The sequence below is a fragment of the Apium graveolens genome, chromosome 11 (assembly GCF_009905375.1).
Source record: "Apium graveolens cultivar Ventura chromosome 11, ASM990537v1, whole genome shotgun sequence".
Taxonomy (NCBI): domain Eukaryota; kingdom Viridiplantae; phylum Streptophyta; class Magnoliopsida; order Apiales; family Apiaceae; genus Apium; species Apium graveolens.
In genome coordinates, this window is record NC_133657.1 from 53,421,615 (window position 1) to 53,444,883 (window position 23,269).

Here is a 23,269-nt window from a genome sequence, read left to right on the forward strand (position 1 = left end):
GTCCCCAAGCCTACGGGAGCCACAAGTTTAACATCTATGCTTCGTGTCTTCAAAACACGGAAGTACACACTTCCTGAACTTTCTTCAATCTCAGATGAAGCAAACTTTGATAGCGCATCTGCTTTAGCATTTTCTTCCCTTGGAATGTGTTCAACATGGCATTCATTAAATTGGGTCATCACAGCCCTTACTAGGCGAACATATTTTGCCATCGTATCATCCCTTGCTTCAAATTCTCCCTTTACCTGGGATATGATCAACTTCGAGTCTCCACGGACCTTTAAGTTTTTGACTCTAAGTGTCCCAGCTAGACCAAGGCCAGCAATCAGGGCTTCATACTCTGCCTCATTGTTTGTGGTTGGGAAGTCTAGCTTCATGGCATACTCAATTAAGAATCCATCAGGGCTTTGCAAAACCAACCCTGCTCCACTGGAATTTGTTTTTGATGCTCCATCAAAATAGAGAACCCAATATTCTTTCTCCTTGTCCCCATTGTCGACTCCCTGGTCTTGAGGTGTGGTATCTTCCTGCCCCCCGACTTCTTGGTTGGGTATGGTACATTCCACCACGAAGTCAGCTAGTGCCTGGGCTTTTATGGCCATACGTGGCTTATACTTGAGATCGAACTCTCCCAACTCTATTGCCCACTTAATTAGTCTCCCACTTGCCTTGGGACTGTGAATGATATTTCTCAGTGGCTGATTTGTTAGCACTTCAATTTGGTGAGCTTGAAAATAAGGACGCAGCTTTCTTGAAGCCATCACCAAGGCTAAAGCGAATTTCTCAATGGCTGAATAATTCAACTCAGCACCATGCAAAATTTTGCTGACATAGTATACGGGTTTCTGGACTTTCAGTTCCTCCTTAACCAACACCGCGCTCAAGGCGCTTTCTGAAACAGCCAAGTACAAGAATAAAACTTCACCCAGAACTGGCTTGGCCAACAACGGGGCCTGGCCCATATACTTCTTTAACTCTTCAAATGCCTTCTGATTTTCCTCACTCCATACAAAGTCTTTAATGTTCTTTAATGACTTGAAGAATGACAAGCACTTGTCTCCTGACTTGGAGATGAATCGTCCTAGCGCAGCAACCCTTCCTGTGAGTTTCTGAACATCCTTGACAGTTTTTGGGGGTTCCATGTCCAGGATTGCCTTTATTTTATCGGGGTTAGCCTCAATTCCCCTCTTTGAGACCATCAATCCCAAGAATTTTCCAGATCCTACTCCGAAAGCACACTTCGTGGGATTCAACATCATCTTGTGGTACCTCAGGATCTCAAAAGCTTCCCTCAAATGGGTTATATGATCAGTCTTTACTAGACTCTTGACTAGCATGTCATCAACATAGACTTCCATAGTCTTCCCAATAAGATCCTTAAAAATTTTATTCACCAACCTTTGATAGGTGGCTCCTGCATTCTTGAGACCAAACGCCATAACAAGATAACAATAAACACCAAAGTCAGTGATAAATGATACCTTTGGAATGTCATCCTTATGCATTTTGATTTGGTTGTATCCGCTAAATCCATCCATGAAACTCAGCATCTCATGTCCATCGGTGGCATCAATCAAAGTATCAATTCTAGGCAGCGGAAAACAGTCTTTGGGGCATGCATCATTCAGATCGGTGAAGTCTATACACATCCTCCACTTTCCATTAGCCTTCTTCACCATTACAGGGTTTGCTAACCACTCCGGAAATTGAATCTCCTCAATGAAACCAGCCTCTAAGAGCTTTTCCACTTCCTGCTTTATAGCCTCTTGTCTTTCCAGGGCAAAATTTCTTTTCTTTTGTTTCACTGTCTTCCGGCTTGGATCCACGTTTAACTTGTGGGTAATTAACCCCGGGTCTATGCCTGGCATATCAGCTGCTGACCATGCAAACACATCACTATTTTCTTGCAAAAATTTCACTAACTTCCCTCTAAGGGGCTCCTCTAATGTAGCTCCAATGAAAGTCATCCTCTCAGGATTCTTGGGATCTAAAGGAACCGAAACCAATTCTTCTGCTGGCCTTCCTCTATTCTCATCATTTTCTCGAACATCCATATCTTCAATAGGAAGAACCTGCCCCCCGACTCCATCTGCCCTCAAAGAGGCCACATAACAGCTTCTAGCCATTTTTTGATCTCCCCTCTCTTCTCCAATCCCATTTCGGGTGGGAAACTTCATGACTGAATGGTAGGAAGAGGGGACTGCCTTGAAGGCATGTATCCCTGTTCTCCCCATGATAGCATTATAAGTTGAACTAGCCTTTACCACCACAAAATCCAGCATCTGCGTTGCTTGCCTTGGCTCCGTACCTATGGTGGTTGGTAATTTAATTATCCCTTCCACAGGACATTCTACTCCAGCAAATCCATATATCGGCATGTCGGTTGGTGTCAACTGGGAGTCGTTATACCCCATCCTTAGAAAGGTGTCGTGGAGCAAGATATCCACAGAAGCACCATTATCCACAAGGACCCTCTTAACCGGGCTATTTCCTATTATCGGTGTTATGACCAGCGGGTCGTCATGGGGAAACTTCACACCCTCTAGGTCGGAATCATCAAAAGCCAATGTTACTTCTGTCCTGGCCCTCTTCGGGGCTTCTCCAACAATATGCATAACCTCTCTAGTATATGCCTTTCTGGAATTTTTGGACAATCCAGCAGCAGTTGGACCTCCAAAGATCGTGTTTATTACAGGCCCTCGAGGTCTCGGCCCTCCATAAATGGTGTTTATAACTGGTCCTCTAGGTTGGGGATTCCGCCCCTGATCATCTTGGTCCCTCCTACGATCTTCAAAGTTCTTCCTTCCATTATTGTTTCTGTCTCCTCCATCTCCAGTATACTTGTTCAGCCTTCCTTTTCGAATCAAAAACTCAATTTCATCTTTCAATTGCCTACACTCATCGGTGTCATGGCCAACATCTTTGTGAAACCTGCAATACTTGCCCTTATCTAGCTTGGCGGGATCATCCTTCAAGGGCTTAGGCCAGCGAATATCTCTGTCTTTCTCAATCTCCATCAAAATCTGACTTCTGGGGGCATTCAGCTTAGCGTATTCAGTGAACTTTTGCCCAGGTCCTCCCTTCTTGGGGGTTGAATCAGGGTTTTGTTCAGTTCTAGGATACTTATCCTTAGCGATGTACTCCAAATCAGTTTTTCGTTTCTTGCCTCCAGTGGGCTCATTACTTACTACGGTCTTCCTCATACTCTCTTCAACCTTGATATACTTCCCTGCCCTCTCTTGGAGCTGCAACATGCTCTCAGGGGGTCGTTTGGCCAAAGACATCTTGAAAAACTCATCCCTAGTTCCTTGTTGCAGCGCTATCATGGCTACCTTATCATCAAGGTCTGGGACTTTTAAAGCCTCCTTTGTAAAACGATTTAGGTAATCTCTTAAGGATTCTTTAGCTCCCTGCACAAGACTCATAAGGGATGCTGAACTTTTCTCATGGACTCTTCCACTGATGAATTGCTTAATAAAAGCCTGACTTAATTCTCTGAATGACCCAATAGAATTTGGGGGTAGGCGACTGTACCATCTTTGAGCCATACCCGACAGGGTTTGAGGGAAGGCCCGACATTTTATAGCATCATTCACGGGTTGCAGCAGCAGTGCATTAGAGAATGTCCTAACATGATTAGCGGGGTCTCCCGTGCCATCATAGGCTTTGATAGTGGGCATCTTAAATTTTCTTGAGATATGGGCATTCATTATCTCTTCTGTGAAGGGTGGAGTTGGATCATCAGGATCTCCAAGGGGAAGGAGATTGCTTGGATCAGTTCTTGGGACAGCAGCCCTTCTTCTTACCGGACCATCCAGGTCTATGATAGGAGGAGGATTTCTCCCCCTAGGAGGTATGTGGGGTCTGGTGGCTTGGTAAGCCTCCAAATCACGCCTCAGCCTTTGGATTTCAGCCTCATGAGCCCTAATCTTTTCCTGCACTTCTTGGGGATTCGCCCCTGGGGTGCTTTGGGGGCGTTGCCTTCCATCGGCCATTGGCTCTTTTCCAGGACGCCTCCTTCTCGGGGCCACTTCATCATCCGAAGATTCGGAGTCTCTCTCAGTGTATGGACCAGAAAATTCCCGATCCTCAGGGATAGGATCCAAACCTCGTATATAGGGGGGCGACCGCCCTCGTGCTTCGCTTCGCCCAGCATATCCACTTCCTCCAACCTCAGGGTGAAGGGGCATCCCATAAGGGGGGTTAGTAGTAACAATAGTTGAGTATTCATACCCGACGGGTCGAGAATTCACAGGTATATGTATTTGTTGAACTTGAGGATTCGTACCTTGAACAGTCGGGGGAGTTGTCCCTTGTGGCTGAGGATGAGTTGCCCCTGTCTGGGCTTCCCCCTGAGTAGATGCATAAGTTGAATGGGGAGGAACCTCCACGGTTGATGAAATCACCTGGGTTGTCCCTGATGGTGTTCCCTCCTCCAAAGTGCTGGTTGTTCTCCGTGTTCTTGCCATGGTTGTTGTTGCGTAAGTTCCCACAGACGGCGCCAAATGTTATGGATAAAAAACTAAGGTTATTATTTGTTGTATCTATTACTAAGATTCGGGAGCTCAAGGCCTTTAATGGCTGCTCTCGTGTTTCGTGACTCAATCTGCCTTTACGAGATGCCTACGTATCTCTGTGAATTAGAGAATCAAGCCAAAAAACGTAGTTCTGATTGGTGGGGGTGAGACCCCTTATATAGATGTTGGTGGTCCTTGAATTGGACTTGGTATAGGAGACTTGGTGGGCAAGTCTCATAGTTAGAATGGACTTTGGAGTCCTAGATAGTAGGAAACTGATCCTTTATCCTTTTAGGTCCCCTTGAGGCTTATCTATAAAGATTTATATCCTTATCAAGACTCTTCTCAACAGCTGATTTTTCCCTTATTAATTAATTACGAAATTAATTAATAATCAGGGCTTTTGGGCCTTTTTTATTCCATCAGGCCTGATCTGGTCCATCAGGCTTAACCTTTCTGGTCTGAATATCATACATCTTCTTATTGGGTCCAGCAGCCCATTATTAATAAAATCAGGATTTATTTATCCCTATCACCAGAATTCACATAATAATCATCTAAGAATTATTTATTAATAAAAATAATTACACGATATTTTTTGAATATTACAGAAATGGTTTTGAGGAAAAGATATTACTCTGAAAGTAGCTCCTTCATTCTGAGCAAGTGAGAGAATGATTTCTTTCGGATTCTTTTGATATTTCAATTTGTCCTTTTAGAAAATATATTTTCATTCCTCACCTAGACAATTTAGTCTCTTCAGAGAAATATTGAATCTTCATTATTTCTTTGAAGTGTTAGACTTCTGGAAGTTTTCAGCTTTTGTTGAGTCTAAGCATGTCTTCATGTCTAGGATATTATCCTTCTTTCATGAATTAATGCAGAGGTTATAAGTTGCTAAATCCTTTTTTTGAGGTAACACACTAGCTTTGTAGACAATTTTGAGATGGAATGCAAATTTCTAACTTCTCGGATCTTTTTTGGATGAAGTTTGTTTAGGAGAGTGCTCATCTATGTTGTATGAATGCATGATCGAGTCATTTCCCTCAACCTCATTCTCTGAATTAGAAGATTTGATTTCTTGAAGGCTGATTTGTCTGGATCTTTCTTGTGGTTGATGGCCTTCAAGTCCCTTTATGGAAAGAAGATTGTTGCAAACTTTTCTTAGGATTGACAGACTATTCATTGGACAGAATTGAATCCTCATTAGATTAGTAGTTGTTGAAATTGTAAAAACTGAATTTATTTTCTTTCTTACGGTTGTGCTTGTTCTATTTCCCTTGGACTTCTTGAGTGTTTCTCAACTTTCAGTTGTAACTCTAGATTTTTAGCTAGCTTCAATTATTAATTTGAGACAGAATTTTCACAAACTCAATAAGTTTACAAAACTTCAGCCTAAGCCAGTTCATAGCCTCCAAGTCTTGGAAAGATGTTTGAGTTCTTGCTCCCCCTTCGTTGATGCATTTTTTTCCTTCTAGTGATTTATTTATATGCCTCTTGTTCTTCCTTAAATGGAAAGATTTTAACTTGACAGATCTGCATACTACTTTTGCTCCCCCTCAGCTGGATAAATCTGCAGACTTCTCGTTTGCTCCCCCTCAGCTAGAGCTATCAAGTCATCAATACTTCTACCCCATTTTGTTAGAATCAAGGGTTTGAAGTTGCATAAAGAGCATTGTTGTAATAACCCCAATTTTTGTAACTATTTAAAACCCTGATGAATAGTAAATTTTGCTGATTTTGAAATATTATCAGACGACCATATATAGAAGTTCTTTTATGAAAATTCTGAGTACGTATTAGTATTCCGTAATGAATTTGAGTGTACATAAAGCTCATCATAATTTGAAAACGAGCACTTTGATTCTTTCCTGAAAATCCACCAGACACCGAAGGAATTAAGTATAAAGTGTTAAGATTGACGGAATTAAATTCAAGGAATATAAAAGAAGATGAGTAAAGGAATAAAAGATATTAAGAAAGTTTTAGGGAAACCCTAACAATAAGATAATGGATATGTTTCCTCGAACGATCAAACGAGATTAAAATGATGAATGAATAACGTAACAAAGGGAAGCCAGATGAGGAAAAAATACATGCCACTACTATAAATATGCCCTTAGACATCGGTTATAAACCAATGTCTTTTTTTCAAACTGATGTCTTCGCATGTGTAGAGAAAGATCAGGGTCTTTAACATCGGTTTTTAGTCGATGTTAAAGACAAAATAAGAAATATGTTTTCATAATAAACTAATGTATATTTAACCCTTATTTTCAATAACATGTTAAAACTAAATTATAAAAACTGGTAATTAGCAGGTTAAAGAGGACTATAAACATATAAAAAGGAAGAACATTAAGCTGATAGACATCAGATTCTTAACAAAAATGATGTCTTACTTTATATACTACATCGGTCGCTACGGGGAACTGATGTTAAATATAGCATATCATATCAGTTTCACTTATATATGTGATGTGAAAGTTTCTATTTAACATCTTTTCTTTCAAAACAACTAATGTACATTGTTCTGAAAGATATCAGTTTTCTTTAGAGTAACGATGTTAATAGGAACTTTCATATCCCTAAACTAAATAAAACCGATGTACATTGTACTGAAAGACAACTGTTTAATTCAGTTACTTTTATATAAACCTACACAAGTCGATGTGTTTTAATATTTTAGACATCGTTTTCATTCATAAAATGTCATTTGTTTTTCAGTTAAGACATCATTTTTAATATAACCAGGTGATGTGTTTTTAGTTGCTTGAGATCAGTTTTATAACAAGAACCGATGTTTGAGTTCTTCTTTTAGAGAGAATAAACCTGCTCATTTGTGCATAAACCCATACAAAAGCAAAAAAAAAAACTAATTCAACATCCATGTGTACGTACAACCAATATCCAACCATTCTGACATCCAACATCCAAATATACCAACATTCAAACATATTTAAAACCAAAATCCAACCCCCATACCAACTCATCCCAACCATATGCATCTCCATATTCCAAACTAAAATTTATACAACTTAAGTCTAAAATTTACCAACATAGCGGAATCAAAACAAGTAGCACTTCCTGCTGCATATTTAGACATACCAAATAAGCGACCACAAAAGTTTGCAAAAGCATATTGTTCCCTTTTACTTGTTTGTAAAAAACAAGTCCGGCTTTAAAAATTTCATATTAAGTCTTGGATATATTCTGCAGCCTACATTCGCATGTCGTCAAGCTCGTCCATCGTATAAGACAAATGGGTCTTGGTCACGCACTAATTTTTAATAAATGTGACAAGGAATTGGCAAAACCGCCAAACATATATGTACAAATGTTTATTTTAATAGTTAACACGTGAACTAGATATACTTGGTAGTAAATGTTTTTTCTCAGTCTGAAATGATTTCTTTCATATAGCGCATGACGACATAGCCGCATTCATAACCACCAGGTTGTTTGGGCGATCCCTTTTATAATAACAACAAACACCAAAGTCAGAAGCAAAAAAAAAGGACTTCACCAATCTGGAGAAACAGACAAAAGTGCAAAACTTATAACAAGATTATTTTTTTTTGCAGGTTGTTTCCCCTTCCAGTTTCGGCATTAAAAAATTTTGTTGCGCTACATGATAGAATGACGCAATGTCAAAAAAATACCTAAAGATAATCTACAAGCATGTATATCAAAACTGAAACATGTACGTAAAGATTAGCTTGACAGTGCTTTTTCCAACTTAAGAAAATGATGCGGTTGAGACAAAGGATTGCAGATATAGATGTCACCCTCCCATATTATGACTACAATCCAATGTTTACTATTTTAAAACAAATATAATAAAGTTAGAATGTGCGAAAAAAATTACCTAAAAATTAATTATAACAAAGTAAAAAAATTACCTCTCGTTATGTGGCAGGAAGAATACACGATCAACATTCCCCTCTTTCAACCGATTGACAATGTAATATTCAAAACCTTTGTTGAGGGCAAATGTAACTCCAGGATCACAGAAGGCAAACAGGTCTAAATCATCATTCTCAGTGACCATGGTATGCAAGTATCTAAAAAAAGGCCCATCAGATTATGCATTTGTGCATAATAAAAATAATCAAAATAAAACTATGCTTACGCCATGTATGCCGCTATTATAGATTATCCGATCATGTCATACTCTAACAATGAAATTATATTTTCATGCAAAACAAATATTATTTTCTCTACTCCAAAGACCTCCGCATTACAAGGAATCAGTATCGAGGCCCCATGAATGTTTTCGCATATTTTTTTAACGAACTGAAGCAACTCAGCACGTTCTTATGTGGCTTTGCACTGTCAAATTCTTCTTGCAGGCATAGCAACTCACTTTTTGATTTTGACAAAGGTGTTTCCTTAACCTTTTTCTGAAATTAATTAATCAACCATTTATTACATATAAACCCCTTTTTTGAACATAATGTGACAAATTATTGGCATCAACATACCTTTTCTATCATAGTCGGGAAGATTACCATGTCCCGAGGCCATGCTAAATGTGAGCCAACAGCTTGGTGGACCGTCTTTATTTCACCATGTACGGGTACGTGAACTAAGGCTTCTTCTTGGATGCTGTTGGGATATTATAGCAGAATGGGGGATGCTCCATGGTCGTGTCTCCTAGATCATCTTCATTGTAGATATCGTGATAGTCTCGAGTTGTGGAGGTTAATACAATAGACTAGGTAACATCAGCTGGATCTTCAACATAAAACACTTGCTTCACTTGATCAATGGAAACATGTTTATCCTTCTTGTGGCCTTGTCGACTAAAGTCCACAAGCATGAATCCAAGATCATCCACTTTGATATCTCTGTCATTCGATGCCCATTTACACAAGAATAAAGGGGCTTTGGAAGCATGGTAATCCAACTCTCATATATCTAAAATGATGCCATAAAACGTCATATCATTCCTGATCGGATTTAAATCCCTAACACTTAATTAAATAATTAAGATATATTTTTGAATTAAAAATAATTTTCAGAATAATAAATAATGAATTTTTGAATTTTTAAATAATTAAAAACAATTTTATGAAAATATTATAAAAAGAAAATACTATTTTTGAAAATAATTAAAACATAATCCTGTTTTTATAAAATTTCAAAACATAAATCCTATTTTTGTAAACTTTTAAAACTGCAGGGACTAATTTGTACGTTTTGCAAACTTAAGGGGTAAAACTGTAATATTGTCGTATTCTCCGGCGACTCACCGGCGGCGACACCACCGGACGGACGAAAACCACCCTGAACTATGCCAGAAAGTGCAGATCAGTCGTCCATGTGGCCAGGAACCTCATCGCGGCTTTGAAATTTCCAAACAACGTTCTAGTCGACCGGAAAATTAACTGGAACTTTTCCGATTCCGGCGAGCTTCATAACACCGGCGAGCTCGATCCGGTTATCCTCTGTCTTCCAAACTTACATCATTCAATTCGGTTTTTAACGATCTACAAGCTGGTATAATCAATTTAAGCTAATAACCCTTGAATCAAAACTCCTAAAAATCAATTAAGAATATAACCTGTAAACCCTAATTTATGAAATTCGAAAAGCAACTCAATTTTCTATATGTTATTGAACTCCAAATTCAACATATATAATACCAAAATAATCAGGACAAAATTATCTACAAAATCAATTCACATAAACAACATCAAAATCAAAATTTCATATTTTAATCATAATTAAATTAAAATTAAAATAAATAAATAGGAAAATAGCCTTGATTTATGCACTAAAATTGAGGATGGATTCTGAAAGTACTTTTCAAGGGCTTCGATTCGGCTATTCATACGCTTGATTTCGATTTCGGTAACGCCTTCGTTTTTAGGTTTGATTCTCAAGAACGTGATGAATATTCAAGTTTATCTCTATAACCTATATGTTTTAACTGTTTGTTTATGAATATCTGTATAAAAATAAAATAAGAAAAAGGATATTTATACTTATGGAATATTAATACCCTTTGGATCATATTGGATCCGAAAATAGGTTACTTAGCCGCTAAGTAACTAGAAAAATGATACAATTTAATACCAAATTTGGATAATTATCAAAACCGTGCTTCTTATAAAACACCCTACGAGAAAGTAATATAAAAATATCTGGTGTCTAGAGAATACGGGTTTTATTGATCTACCGAAATGACTATCGTATCGAAAATTTTGCGTCAGGACTCGTACGGGTCAAACCGTATTCCAGACTGAAAAAGTCATAACACGGAAAATGTTCAGAATAATCGGATTAGGTTAGGAAGGAGTTTTCCGAAGAGTTTCGGGTTGTAAAAACACAAAAATGGTTGAAGTTGGACGATTCCCGGTTTTATAAAATAGTTTTATAATTACTCAGAAAATAATTATTAATCCATAAATCTTTATAAAATCATATAATAACCTAAAAATTACCAGAAAGATACAAAATTTATCTATATTTTATTATGGACAATTAAAAATTAAAATACCCCAATTATATCATATATAAACATCCAAACATCAATTCCAATTATCAAATAATTTTCCAAAAATTCACATAAAATCACATAACAATTATTTATTGATAAAAATTAATTGCACGATATTCCCGGATATTACATCCCTCCCCCCGTAAAAGGATTTTGTCCTCGGAATCATACTAAGGAACAGATAATGATGTCTTTCAAGTATTTCACTTCCAATTTCTCAAGTTGACCTCTCAACCTTATATTTCTTTCATAAACTTTAATTCACAACATCAATCATTACTCAACGGACTCTTGCTGACATCATATTCTATCAATGGTTCATACCACCTACTCAAGTCTCCATTTTATACATAATGGAGCTAAATTACTCTTCCAGGTTATACACATATAAACATCCTATGAACTCGCTATCCCTGTGGCGATAAAGCCAACTCACTCACAATCTTTCTGCCTATCTTACTGTCTTAAAAGGACCAATATAATATATATTAATCTTCTTTTCTTTCTAATTCTAATCATTCGTGTTTACTAATGCTTCCAACACTTACTAGTCCTTTAACTTCTTTCTCCACATATTTCTTTATTCAATCAACCTAGCTTGTAATCGTTACCAGTCGTATTCGAGGTTCTTTAATCATGCCTTTACTCTTTACGTCCATCTGTGAATGATATACTGAGACCATGGCACCTTTGGTTTCTAAACATTTCTAAATTAATTCCAGAATTTAAAGAGGAAATCTCAACTGAATACAGTGACGCACAAACTTGTTATCATACCTTAATTTCTATGAATCATAATAGAATATATTCCTTGAGCAAAAATCTTTTTCTATTTAAAAGAAAGTATACTAGCCTGGATACATCACCCACATGTTTTAACCCATATATCATTTATTTGATTCTAGGGAGTCCCGATATAAAATTTATTGTAATGCTTTTCCCTAACGTTCCGCTACATCCAACGTCTATTCTTGTCTTCACGCTATATTATCATAAAGTTTTCTTTTTCATCTACATCGTGTATCATATTCTTGGAATAACTTGAATATCTCGATTTAGAGATGTCTAGCCAAATTCTTATCCTTTAGTTCTGCCCTACTTGATGCCCGTTCATCCATGAGCGGTATATCTTGTTTTGGTTCAGCACGGTTCACTACACTTTTAATATGTCTGCCAATATAGTAAATCAAGTAATAATATTGATCAATTATAACCCATACTTGAATCTGATAACATACCACAATCTCCTTGAAGCAATATCTAACTTATTCCGTGGATAAAGTATTCACCAATAAAAGAATGATTAGGTTTGGTTAACCTACTCGTAATAATTCAAATAACGGTTCCTTCGGCTTTGGTTTTCAAGTAATTCTACTATATCGTTCCTTAACGAGCTATACTCATTTTTGAAACAGTTACAATAGTATGTTTAACCGTTGATGCTGGCTTTGATTCTTCAGTAGATATGACATTTATTTACATGTCCTTCTGTTTATATTCTTATCACATGCCAATCACTACCTTCATTTAACCTTCCCTATTTGATCGCATTCTCCGAATGAATTTCATATCTCCATTTATAGGTGTTTCACTCCGTCCTTTACTTTAGCTCTGTCACACCTAACGTTCATAATTTACTTATATCCTGGACCATCTTATAAAATTTCTTTATCATCCTTTTGATTCCACTTCCTTTCCTAGTTAAGTTCTCCATCCTCATGACTTATTGTCTCTTCTTAACATAAGTGATTTTTTCTTTTTAGTAGTACTGATTTTTTCATCATTAGATAAGCTGTTTCTGTGGCTAACACTGGAATGAAAGCTTTCAATTCATAACCATTTGAACTCTTTTATTATTATTGAGAATAGCACTATCAAAATCCATTAACAGCTACTTCCTTAGCCTTACTCAAATAATCACTAATCACACAACTTTGATTTCTAATCAACTTCAACTATCCCCTATCTTATATTTGAATTTCCTGAATTGAAGATTTGTTTCAGATTATTGATGTCTGGGCCAGCTATATATCTTCTTCCCTACATAACCAATACATCTCTTTCATTAGTTCACATGCTAATATTGTCAGCTTCTATCATACATCAGATACTTGTATTCGCGAGTTTTCCGGTATTTTGAAATAATTCTCATTACATCATCGTTCTGTATTGGTATACCTTCAAGTCCTAAAATAAAACCCTATTTCAGATGATAAAATCTCTTTAATCGTCTAACAACATCCATATTGGCATAGTTATTAATCTCCTTTTTATTCAACCTCCCTTCTTCATTCTCTTCCTTCCTTCCCTTTGCTCCTATCTTAAACCTTTAATTCTTGGAAACATTCTTCTCACTTGCATATATAAATAACTTTTTAATTCTCTTGTGTATTGCAAAAGGACATATTCATCTAGATAAAGTCTCGCACACTTGCAGTAACATCGCGCTAACTCCACTAAATTTCTGAATTCAACCGGTGTCCTTACTTCCTCCAAATTTCTAATTGCTTTGATTTTGGATCTGAAAATCATGTTAGAATTTGACTTAATCTAATTGGAACCGATTTCCATCTAACTGACCATAAGTTGGTAAAATTAAGCAATTAACTTTTTAATTCATCAATTGAACCAAGTGATGACTAGCTAAATGAAATAAAAATCCAATTATATAAAGTCAGTTTGGTCATAACAACCTCCTTCAGGAACCAAAATCGCAATCATTTGGAGTAATAACAGGAATATCATCAACACACAGAAGTATACTTTCCACCTTTAAAAGCAGGGTATTTATTAAAAATTTGGGCAACATCTCCTCTATATTATTGACTACCAGTCGGACTCAAGCTGACACCCACAATCAACAACTATATAAATCTACCACGATCCTCCAATCTCATCATTTCATCATACTTCAGAAGATATCATTCTGATAACCACATATACTACTAACTGACATAATATACATCTTTTTATCAAACTAAGGATATAACCATACCTTTCATTTTATTCCTCCAGAATATCTCAGAACTCCACTAATGAATATAAAATTATTCTGTTGTTTCTCAAAAACTTTATTCTAGGATTCTTCTAGTTCATTTTTCAATTCAAGTTTTCTAATTAACAATTCATATTATTTATATTTGTTCATAAACCTGTTTATAGAATATCATTTAGTTATATTTTCTACCGTTGACATTTATATAAATACTTTTAAGAAATTATACGACACTTTTTCAACTAGAGGACCTACCCCTATTCGTGACATTATATACTTATTCTCATAAATTAACTTGTTTAACTACTGATAACTGACACATGATCTTAACAAATACCATCATAACTTATGAAAATCCATTTGGTTTTAAAGTGTTATTTCCTAAAAGATTTCACAATTAGCTCACCATTTCTTCATCTCCATTTATGTCTTTTCATATGGAACCTTCTTCGCTGGCTCGGTTATAAGCATTAAATTCACCATAACTAACTTACTTGAGTTGGGAAGCCTAACAGTTCATTGAACAACACACTCGGGATTTATTCGTACTCAAAATATCTTCAATTCTCAAATTCTTATGACAGGTATCCTCCCCATGGATGGGGTATGCTTCGCCTTCTCAACGTATTAATCATTTTTCTAGGATTAATAAAATTTCCTTCCTCTGCTTCTGTTGCCCATGTGCTTTGTCTGGTGTACACAGCTTCCCTTTCTTATTTCCATGGTGTTAAGTGGAATTTATATCCAATTGGAATGCTTCATATCGGCGTAAGTTGGTGTTTTGGACTCAAGTATTTGGTATTTTTGATTTGTTTTATGTTGAGTCATTGCAGGGCATTAGTCGGAGGTAGAATTGAGCTTTACAATGATTTTATGCTAATAAGTGGTCATGAATGGAGTTGCGAAAGATCGCACAAAGATTGGACTGCCAAAGCAAGAAACTGCAGATATTTTCCAGAGAGCAGGCGCACCCACGCCAGTGATGTCAGGAAAGGAGTGCGCCCGCGCTAGGAAGGAGTGCGCCCGCGCCATTCTTCTGCTGCAGAATCCTGTTTCTACTCTGATTTGGTGATTTGAAGAGTCCAGGTGATCCAGGGGCCTATATATAATGAAAAGAAGACATTTTTAATAACAAGGAAGCAAGGGAGAACATAACGAAGACCTAGAGAGCACACGAGACGGCTAAGGAGAAGAAGATTTAGTTTCATACTTTTGTATTCTTCGATTTAGGCGATACTTTTGGATGCTTGTTTTTGATTTGTTCTAAACCCTAGTACCTATATAGTATCTCGTAGTATTTTGAACTTTTTTAGTATCATGTTTTCATTAGAACCCATGGTAACGATGTGTTCGATCATGAACTAATCATTGTCATGGGGTTCTAGTGGATTTATTTATGGATTTCAATAGTTGATTATTTTAAATATTTAGTGTGTGGTGATTTATGCTTTCCTAGTTTGGTTGTGCTTATTCATCTTTGATGCGTAGCTAACATCTAAGATTTTTTGTTAATCTCTATTGAAGCGACAGTGAATATAGAGGTTTAGAAATTTCCATGCTAGCATAGGTTTATGTATAAATTGACATGCATCATTCGTAGTGTAATTTTAACCATCTTACACACCCTATGTAATCACAATAGATAACTTGTTCTTAAACCGTTATATTTTCAAATTCTATAGACATATAGGGTATAAGAATAATTAGTGTCTATTCGGCTTTTATCTTGATTGTGGATGATTAGTAGTAGGGTATATGTATATCGAAAGATAGCGTATACTAATTTCGTGTTATCTGATTAGTTATCATCACAATCGCATACTATTGATAAAGACATAAACTTTGAATGAAGTATTTAATAAAGTTAGAATCCCATGTTTTATTCTCATATAAGTAATTCACTTTTAATATTTTAGTTAATGCATGATAGTATAATCTCTTAATTAGTTAATCAACTCAAACTTGTTACTTGTCTTAGCTGTGAACGATAATCATACATTGTTGCATAAGTGCATAATCTGAACTTAACCTAAACCAGTCTATGTGGGAACAAACTTGACTTAATTCTTATACTACTTGTGATCACGTACGCTTGTATGTATTTTCGCGTGTGTTTTAGTGCGAACAAGTTTTTGGCCCCGCTGTCGGGGACTTGGTGTTAATTTATAGTTTATATGCTTGACATTAGTGGTCGTTAAAGTTAATTGACTCGGATTACTTTACTTACTACGGTTAATTGGTTGTGTTTCAGGTACTCTAGAGAGCGTGTATGCAAACACGTTCTCAGTCTCGTAAGGCAACAATTGAAGAAGATAAGGTAGTTGAAGAATTGGAAGAAGCAGTAATTGAAGAAGTTGAGAAAGTTGAAAAAGAAATGATCATTACAATGGGAGAACTAGCAGCACCAACGAAAGCATTTGATGGATTTTTCTCAACCAAAGATCAATGACATTCAATCTAGCATTGTCAGACCATCTCTCACAGCTAATACCTTTAAGATCATGCCTGGCACAATTCACATGGTACAGATTCAGTCCAGTTTGGGGGTGCTCCAACGGAAGATCCTAAAATGCATATTAGGGATTTCATTAAGATCTGCGACACCTTCAAGTTCAATAATGTTTCTGAAGATGCTGTGAAACTGAGAATTTTCCCATTTTCTCTGAGGGATAAAGCTAATAGCCGGTTACACTCTCTACCAGCTGGTTCTATTACGACTTGGGAGGATCTTGCTCAGAAATTTCTTACTAAATTCTTCCATATGGCAAAGATAGCTGCAATCAGGAATGCTCTTACTCAATTTACGTAGCAATCGGGTGAATCTTTATGTGAAGCTTGGGAGCGCTATAAGGAGATGTGTAGGAAGTGTTCTCATCATGGAATGCCTGACTGGATGGTGATCAATTATTTTTATAATGGTTTGGACGCACAGTCAAGACCTATGCTCGATGCAACATCAGGTGGAGCCTTATGGGCTAAGAGCAATGAGGAAGCTTATGAGCTAATTGAGATGATGGTTGTGAATGAATATCAGAATCCAACTCAGAGACTACCACAAGGCAAGGTAGCAGGAATTCTGGAGGTGGATACAGCTACAGCTATCGCTTCTTAGCTCAAAGCATTGACTATGAAGGTCGAATCTCTGACCAACTATGGTGTTCAACAGATAACTAGTGTTTGTGGGCTTTGTGCAGGATCGCATGCGACGGAGCAATGTGTTATATCTAGTGAATCAGCTCAATTTGTGAGCAACTTTTAGAGGTCGCACCAACCTATTCCTGTTACTTATCATCCTAACAACCGGAACCATCCTAAGTTCAGCTGAAGCAATAATCAGGGTGTATGCAGCACCCTTACCAGCAGTTTGGAAATAAGCCTTTCAATCCTCCTCTGTTTCAACAACAGTATGTACCAAGGCAGCAATTTCAGCCATAGGGAATACAACAGCAATCTCACGGAGGTGTCTGTCAATCTTCTAATGAAAAATCTGAATTAGAGGAGTTGAGGTTTATGTGCAAAAGCCAAGCAGTTTCGATCAAGACTCTGGAGAATCAAATAAGGCAAATTGTTAACGCCTTATTGAACCGACCACAAGGAACTCTTTTAAGTGATACGGAAGCTAATCCCGGCAAGAGTGAAATCAAAGAACAGCTTAAGGCAATCATCCTGAGGTCTGGAAAGATCGTGACCCCCCAAAATCATCAAAATGCAAATTCTGAAATTTTTCAAGAAGGCAGCCGCGCCCGCGCTCATACCAAGCGCGCCCACGCCCTACCCTTTTTCAGAAAGTGAAAATCCTGCGGAAATGGCTTCTCAGAAGGATGGCAAGGTGGAACCGAAGAAGAAAGCTGTTGAAAACACTCCTCATGCGCAGAATATAGAAGATAACCAAGTCTATCTGCCACCTCCATATCCTAAAAGGCTTCAAAAGCAGAAGTTCGACGAGCAATTTGCTAAGTTTCTGGAGGTTTTCAAGAAGTTGCACATTAACATACCTTTTGTGGAAGCTCTAGAACATATGTCAAGCTATGCTAAGTTCATGAAGGGTATTCTATCTCGGAAGCTAAAACTTGAGGAGTTGGAGACCGTTGCTCTAACGAAAGAGTATAGTGTTGTGCTGCAACAGAAACTTCTTCCTAAGCTTAAAGATCCAGGAAGCTTCACGATACCGTGTACCATGGGAAATCTATCTTTCAACAAGTGTTTGTGTGACTTGGGAGCGAGCATCAATCTGATGCCCTTGTCCGTTTTCAAGAAACTTGGCATGCCTGATCCAAAATCGGTAAACATGTCTTTGCAACTGGCTGAGTGTTCCATCACTTATCTGTGAGGTGTAGTGGAGGATATCATGGTTAAGGTGGATAAACTCATCTTTCCTGCTGATTTTGTCATTCTGGGAGTTCGAGGAAGATAAGAAGATTCCCTTTATCTTAGGGAGACCATTTTTACCTACTGGTCGAACTTTGATCAATGTATAGAAGGGTGAGCTTACTATGAGAGTTCAGGGTGAGGACGTGACTTTCAATGTCTTCAATACAATTAAATTCCCTACTGATGAAGAGGAGTGCTTTAAAGTAGAGTTGGTCGACTCTGTAGTGACTTCAGAGCTTGATCAAATGCTAAGGTTTGACGCCTTAGGGAGAGCCTTAATAGGGGATTCTGATAGCAAAAATGAAGAAGGGGAAAAACAACTTCAGTATTTGAATGCTTCTTCATGGAAAAGGAGATTGGATTTTCCATTTGAGTCTCTTGGATTATCGGAGCTTAAAAATTCTCAGGAGCATCTCAAACCATCTACTGAGGAAGCTCCCACACTTGAGCTCAAACCACTGCCTGATCACTTGAGGTATGCTTTTTTAAGTGATGCATCTACGTTGCCTATTATTATTGCATCTGACCTTTTAGGTAGTGACGAAGACAAGCTCTTGAGAATTCTGAGAGAGTTTAAATCAGAAATTGGATGGACTATAGCAGATATCAAGAGAATCATCCCTTCTTATTGCATGCATAAAATTCTACTTGAGGAAGGAAGTAAACCAACAGTTGAACAACAGAGGAGACTCAATCCTATCATGAAAGAGGTTGTGAAGAAGGAAATTCTTAAATGGCTGGATGCAGGGATCATCTATCCGATTTTTGACGGTTCATGGGTGAGCCCGGTGCTTTGTGTGCCTAAGAAAGGAGGCATTACAATTGTTGCTAATGAGAAGAACGAGCTCATTCCTACTCGGACAGTTAGAGGATGGAGAGTATGCATGTACTATCGAAAGCTGAATAAAGCCACCAGGAAGGATCACTTCCCGCTTCCATTCATTGATCAAATGCTTGACAGGTTGGCTGGTCATGAGTATTATTGTCTTCTGGATGGGTACTCGGACTATAATCAGATTTGCATTGCCCCAGAAGATCAAGAGAAGACCACTTTTACTTGTCTGTTTGGCACTTTCACTTTCCGTCGAGTTTCTTTCGGACTTTATGGTGCACCTGCTACTTTTCAGAGATGCATGATGTCCATATTCTCTTATATAATTGGCACTAATATGAAGGTGATCATGGATGACTTCTCTATGTTCGGGACTTCGTATGATGAATGCTTGCATAATCTTGGTTTGGTGCTGAAAAGATGTGTTAAGACCAATCTGGTGCTCAACTGGGAAAAATGTCACTTCATGGTGCAACAGGGTATCATTCTTGGGCACAAGGTGTCTAGAAAGGGGCTTGAAGTGGATAAGACCAAGGTGGGGGTTATTGAAAATCTTCCTCCACCAATCTCAATTAAGGGAATCCGCGGTTTTCTTGGTCATACGGGTTTATATCGGCGATTCATCAAAGACTTCTCAAAAATCTCTAAACCCTTGTGCAATCTGTTAGAGAAGGATGTCCCTTTCAAATTCGATGAAGAATGTCTAGCTACTTCTGAGAGCTTGAAGAAGAGTTTGACTACAACACCTATTATTACTGTACCTGATTGGAATGAGCCATTTGAGATGATGTGTGATGCTAGTGACTATGCAGTTGGAGCAGTTCTTGGTCAGAGGAAGCGGAACATATTCCATGTGGTTTACTAAGCTAGTAAAACCCTTAATGGTGCTCAGGTGAATTATGCTACTCTGTTGGAGCAGTTCTTCACAACCTCTTTCATTATAGGATTGAGTCTCCTCTGTTGTTCAACGATTGGTTTACTTCCTTCCTCAAGCAGAATTTTATGCATGCAATAAGAATGGTTGATTCCCTTGAAATCTGATATAGTCCATCTGATTGCTGATTTAAACTCTCTCAGAATTCTCAAGAGCTTGTCTTCGTCACTACCTGAAAGGTCAAATATAATAATAATATGCAAAGTAAATGCATCACCTAAAAAAGCATACCTCAAGTGATCAGGCAATAGTTTGAGCTCAAGTGTGGGAGCTTCCTCAATAAATGGTTTGAGAAGCTCCTGAGAATTTTTAAGTTCCGATAAGCCAAGAGACTCAAATGGCAAATCCAATCTCCTTTTCCATGGAGAAGCATTCAAATAATGAAGTTATTATGCCCCTTCTTCATCTTCGCTATCAGAATCCCCTATTAAGGCTCTCTCTAAGGCGTTAGTCTTTAGCATTTTATCAAGCTCCGAAGTTATTACATAGTTGACCAACTCTAATTTAAAGCACTCATCTTCATCAGTAGGTAATTTCATTGCATTGAAGACGTTGAAAGTCATGTCCCTGAGCCTGAACTCTCTTAGTAAGCTCACCCTTCTGTACATCGATCAGCGTTCGGCTAGTAGCTAAAAATGGTCTCCCAAAGATAATGGGAATCTTCTTATCTTCCTCGAAGTCCAGAATGACAAAATCAGCAGGGAAGATGAGTTTATCCACCTTAACCAAGATATCCTCCAATATACCTCGCGGATAAGTGATGGAACAGTCAGCCAGTTGCAAAGACATGTTTACGGTTTTGGATCAGGCAGACCAAGTTTCTTGAAAACGGACAAGGGCATCAGATTGATGCTCGCTCCCAAGTCACACAAACACTTGTCGAAAGATAGATTGTCAGTGGTACATTGTATCGTGAAGCTTCCTGGATCTTTAAGCTTCGGAGGAAGTTTTTGTTGCAGCACAGCACTGCACTCTTCTGTTAGAGGAACGGTCTCCAACTCCTCAAGTTTTAGCTTCCGAGATAGAATACCCTTCATGAACTTAGCATAGCTCGGCATTTGTTCTAGAGCTTCCTCAAAAGGTATGTTAATGTATAACTTCTTGAAAACCTTCAGAAACTTAGCAAATTGCTTGTCGAACTTCTGCTTCCGAAGCCTTTTAGGATATTGAGGTGGTGGATAGACTTGGTTGTCTCCTGTATTGTGCTCAAGAGGAATGTTTTCAACAGCTTTCTTCTTCGGTTCCACCTCGCCATCCTTCTGAGAAGCCATTTCTGCAGGATTTTCACTTTCTGAAAAAGGGCAGGGCGCAAGCGCGCTTGGTGTGGGTGCGGGCGCGCCTTCCTTCTGGAATTTTTTTTAAAAATATCCGTTTTGATGATTTTGGGGGCTCGTGACCTTTCCAGACCTCAGGGTGATTGCCTTAAGCTGTTCTTTGACTTCTCTCTTGCCTGGATTAGATTCGGTATCACTCGGAAGAGTTCCTTGTGGTCTGTTCAATAAGGCGTTAGCAATTTGCCCTATTTGATTCTTCGGAGTCTTGATCGAAACTGATTGGCTTTTGCACATAAGCCTCAACTCCTCCAATTTAGATTTTTCATTAGAAGATTGACTGGCACCTCCATGAGATTGTTGTTGCATCCCTGTGGCTGAAATTGCTGCCTTAGTGCATACAGTTGTTGAAAGCCAGGATGATTGAAAGGCTTGTTTCCAAACTGCTGGTAAGGCTGTTAAATACCATCCTGAAGTTATGATGGTTGTCGTTGTTAGGATGATAAGTAGCAGGAACAGGTTGTTGCGGCCTCTAAAAGTTGCTCATGAACTGAGCTGATTCACTAGATATAGCATATTGCTCCATCACATGCGATCCTGCACAAAGCTCACAAACACTAGTTATCTTTTGAACACCGTAGTTGGTCAGAGAATCAACCTTTATAGTCAACGCTTTGAGTTGAGCAGCGATAGTGTACCTATATCCACCTCCATAATTCCTACTACCTTGCCTTGTCGTAGTCTCTGAGTTGCATTCTGATATTCATTCGCAGCCATCATCTCAATTAGCTCAAAAGTTTCCTTATAGCTTTTAGCCCATAAAGCTCCACCTGATGTTGCATCGAGCATAGGTCTTGACTGTGCGTCTAAACCATTATAAAAACAATTGATCACCATCCAGTCAGGCATTCCATGATGAGGACACTTCCTAAGCATCTCCTTATAGCGCTCCCAAGCTTCACATAAAGATTCACCCGATTGTTGTGCGAATTAAGTAAGGGCATTCCTGATTGCAGCTGTCTTTGCCATAGGGAAGAATTTAGTAAGGAATTTCTGAGCAAGATCCTCCCAAGTCGCAATAGAACCAGCTGGTAGAGAGTGTAACCAGCTCTTAGCTTTATCCCTCAGAGAAAATGGGAAAAGTCTCAGTTTCACAGCATCTTCAGAAATATTATTGAACTTGAAGGTGTCGAAGATCTCGATGAAATTTGTAATGTGCATATTGGGATCTTCTGTTGGAGCACCTCCAAAATGGACTGAATTATGTACCATTTGAATCATGCCAGGCTTGATCTCAAAGGAATTAGCTGTGACAGCTGGCCTGACAATGCTAGATTGAATGTCATTGATCTTTGGTTGAGAAAAATCCATCAACGCTTCTGTTGGTGCTACTAGTTCTCCCATCATAATGATCACTTCGTTTTCAACTTTCTCAACTTCTTCAATTACTTCTTCTTCCAATTCTTCAACTACCTTATATTCTTCAATTGTTGCCTTACGAGACTGAGAAGGTGTTCACATACACGCCCTCTAGAGTAACTGAAACACAATAAAGTAACCGTAGTAAGTAAATTAATCTGAGTCAGTGAACTTTAACGACCACTGATGTCAAGCACATAAACTAAAAATTAATACCGAGTCCCCGGCAACGGCGCCAAAAACGTTTTCGCACTAAAACACACGCGAAAATACATGCAAGCGTACGTGATCACAAGTAGTATAAGAATTAATTCAAGTTCATTCCCACATAGACTGTTTTAGGTTAGGTTCAGATTATGCACTTATGCAACAATGTATGATTATCGTTCACAACTAAGACAAGTAACAAGTGTGAGTTGATTAAC

At 38.0% G+C, this 23,269-nt stretch overlaps 2 non-coding genes across 2 annotated transcripts; one reads left to right on the forward strand and one right to left on the reverse strand.

Annotated features, from left to right (window-relative positions):
• Positions 1–16,793: 16,793 nt before the first annotated feature.
• LOC141699462 (small nucleolar RNA R71) lies at positions 16,794–16,900 on the reverse strand. Its single transcript, XR_012565925.1, has one exon. It is a non-coding gene; the product is annotated as a small nucleolar RNA R71 (small nucleolar RNA).
• A 5,432-nt stretch (positions 16,901–22,332) lies between these two features.
• On the forward strand, positions 22,333–22,439 carry LOC141699241 (small nucleolar RNA R71). The gene has a single exon (XR_012565717.1). It is a non-coding gene; the product is annotated as a small nucleolar RNA R71 (small nucleolar RNA).
• Positions 22,440–23,269: the final 830 nt, after the last annotated feature.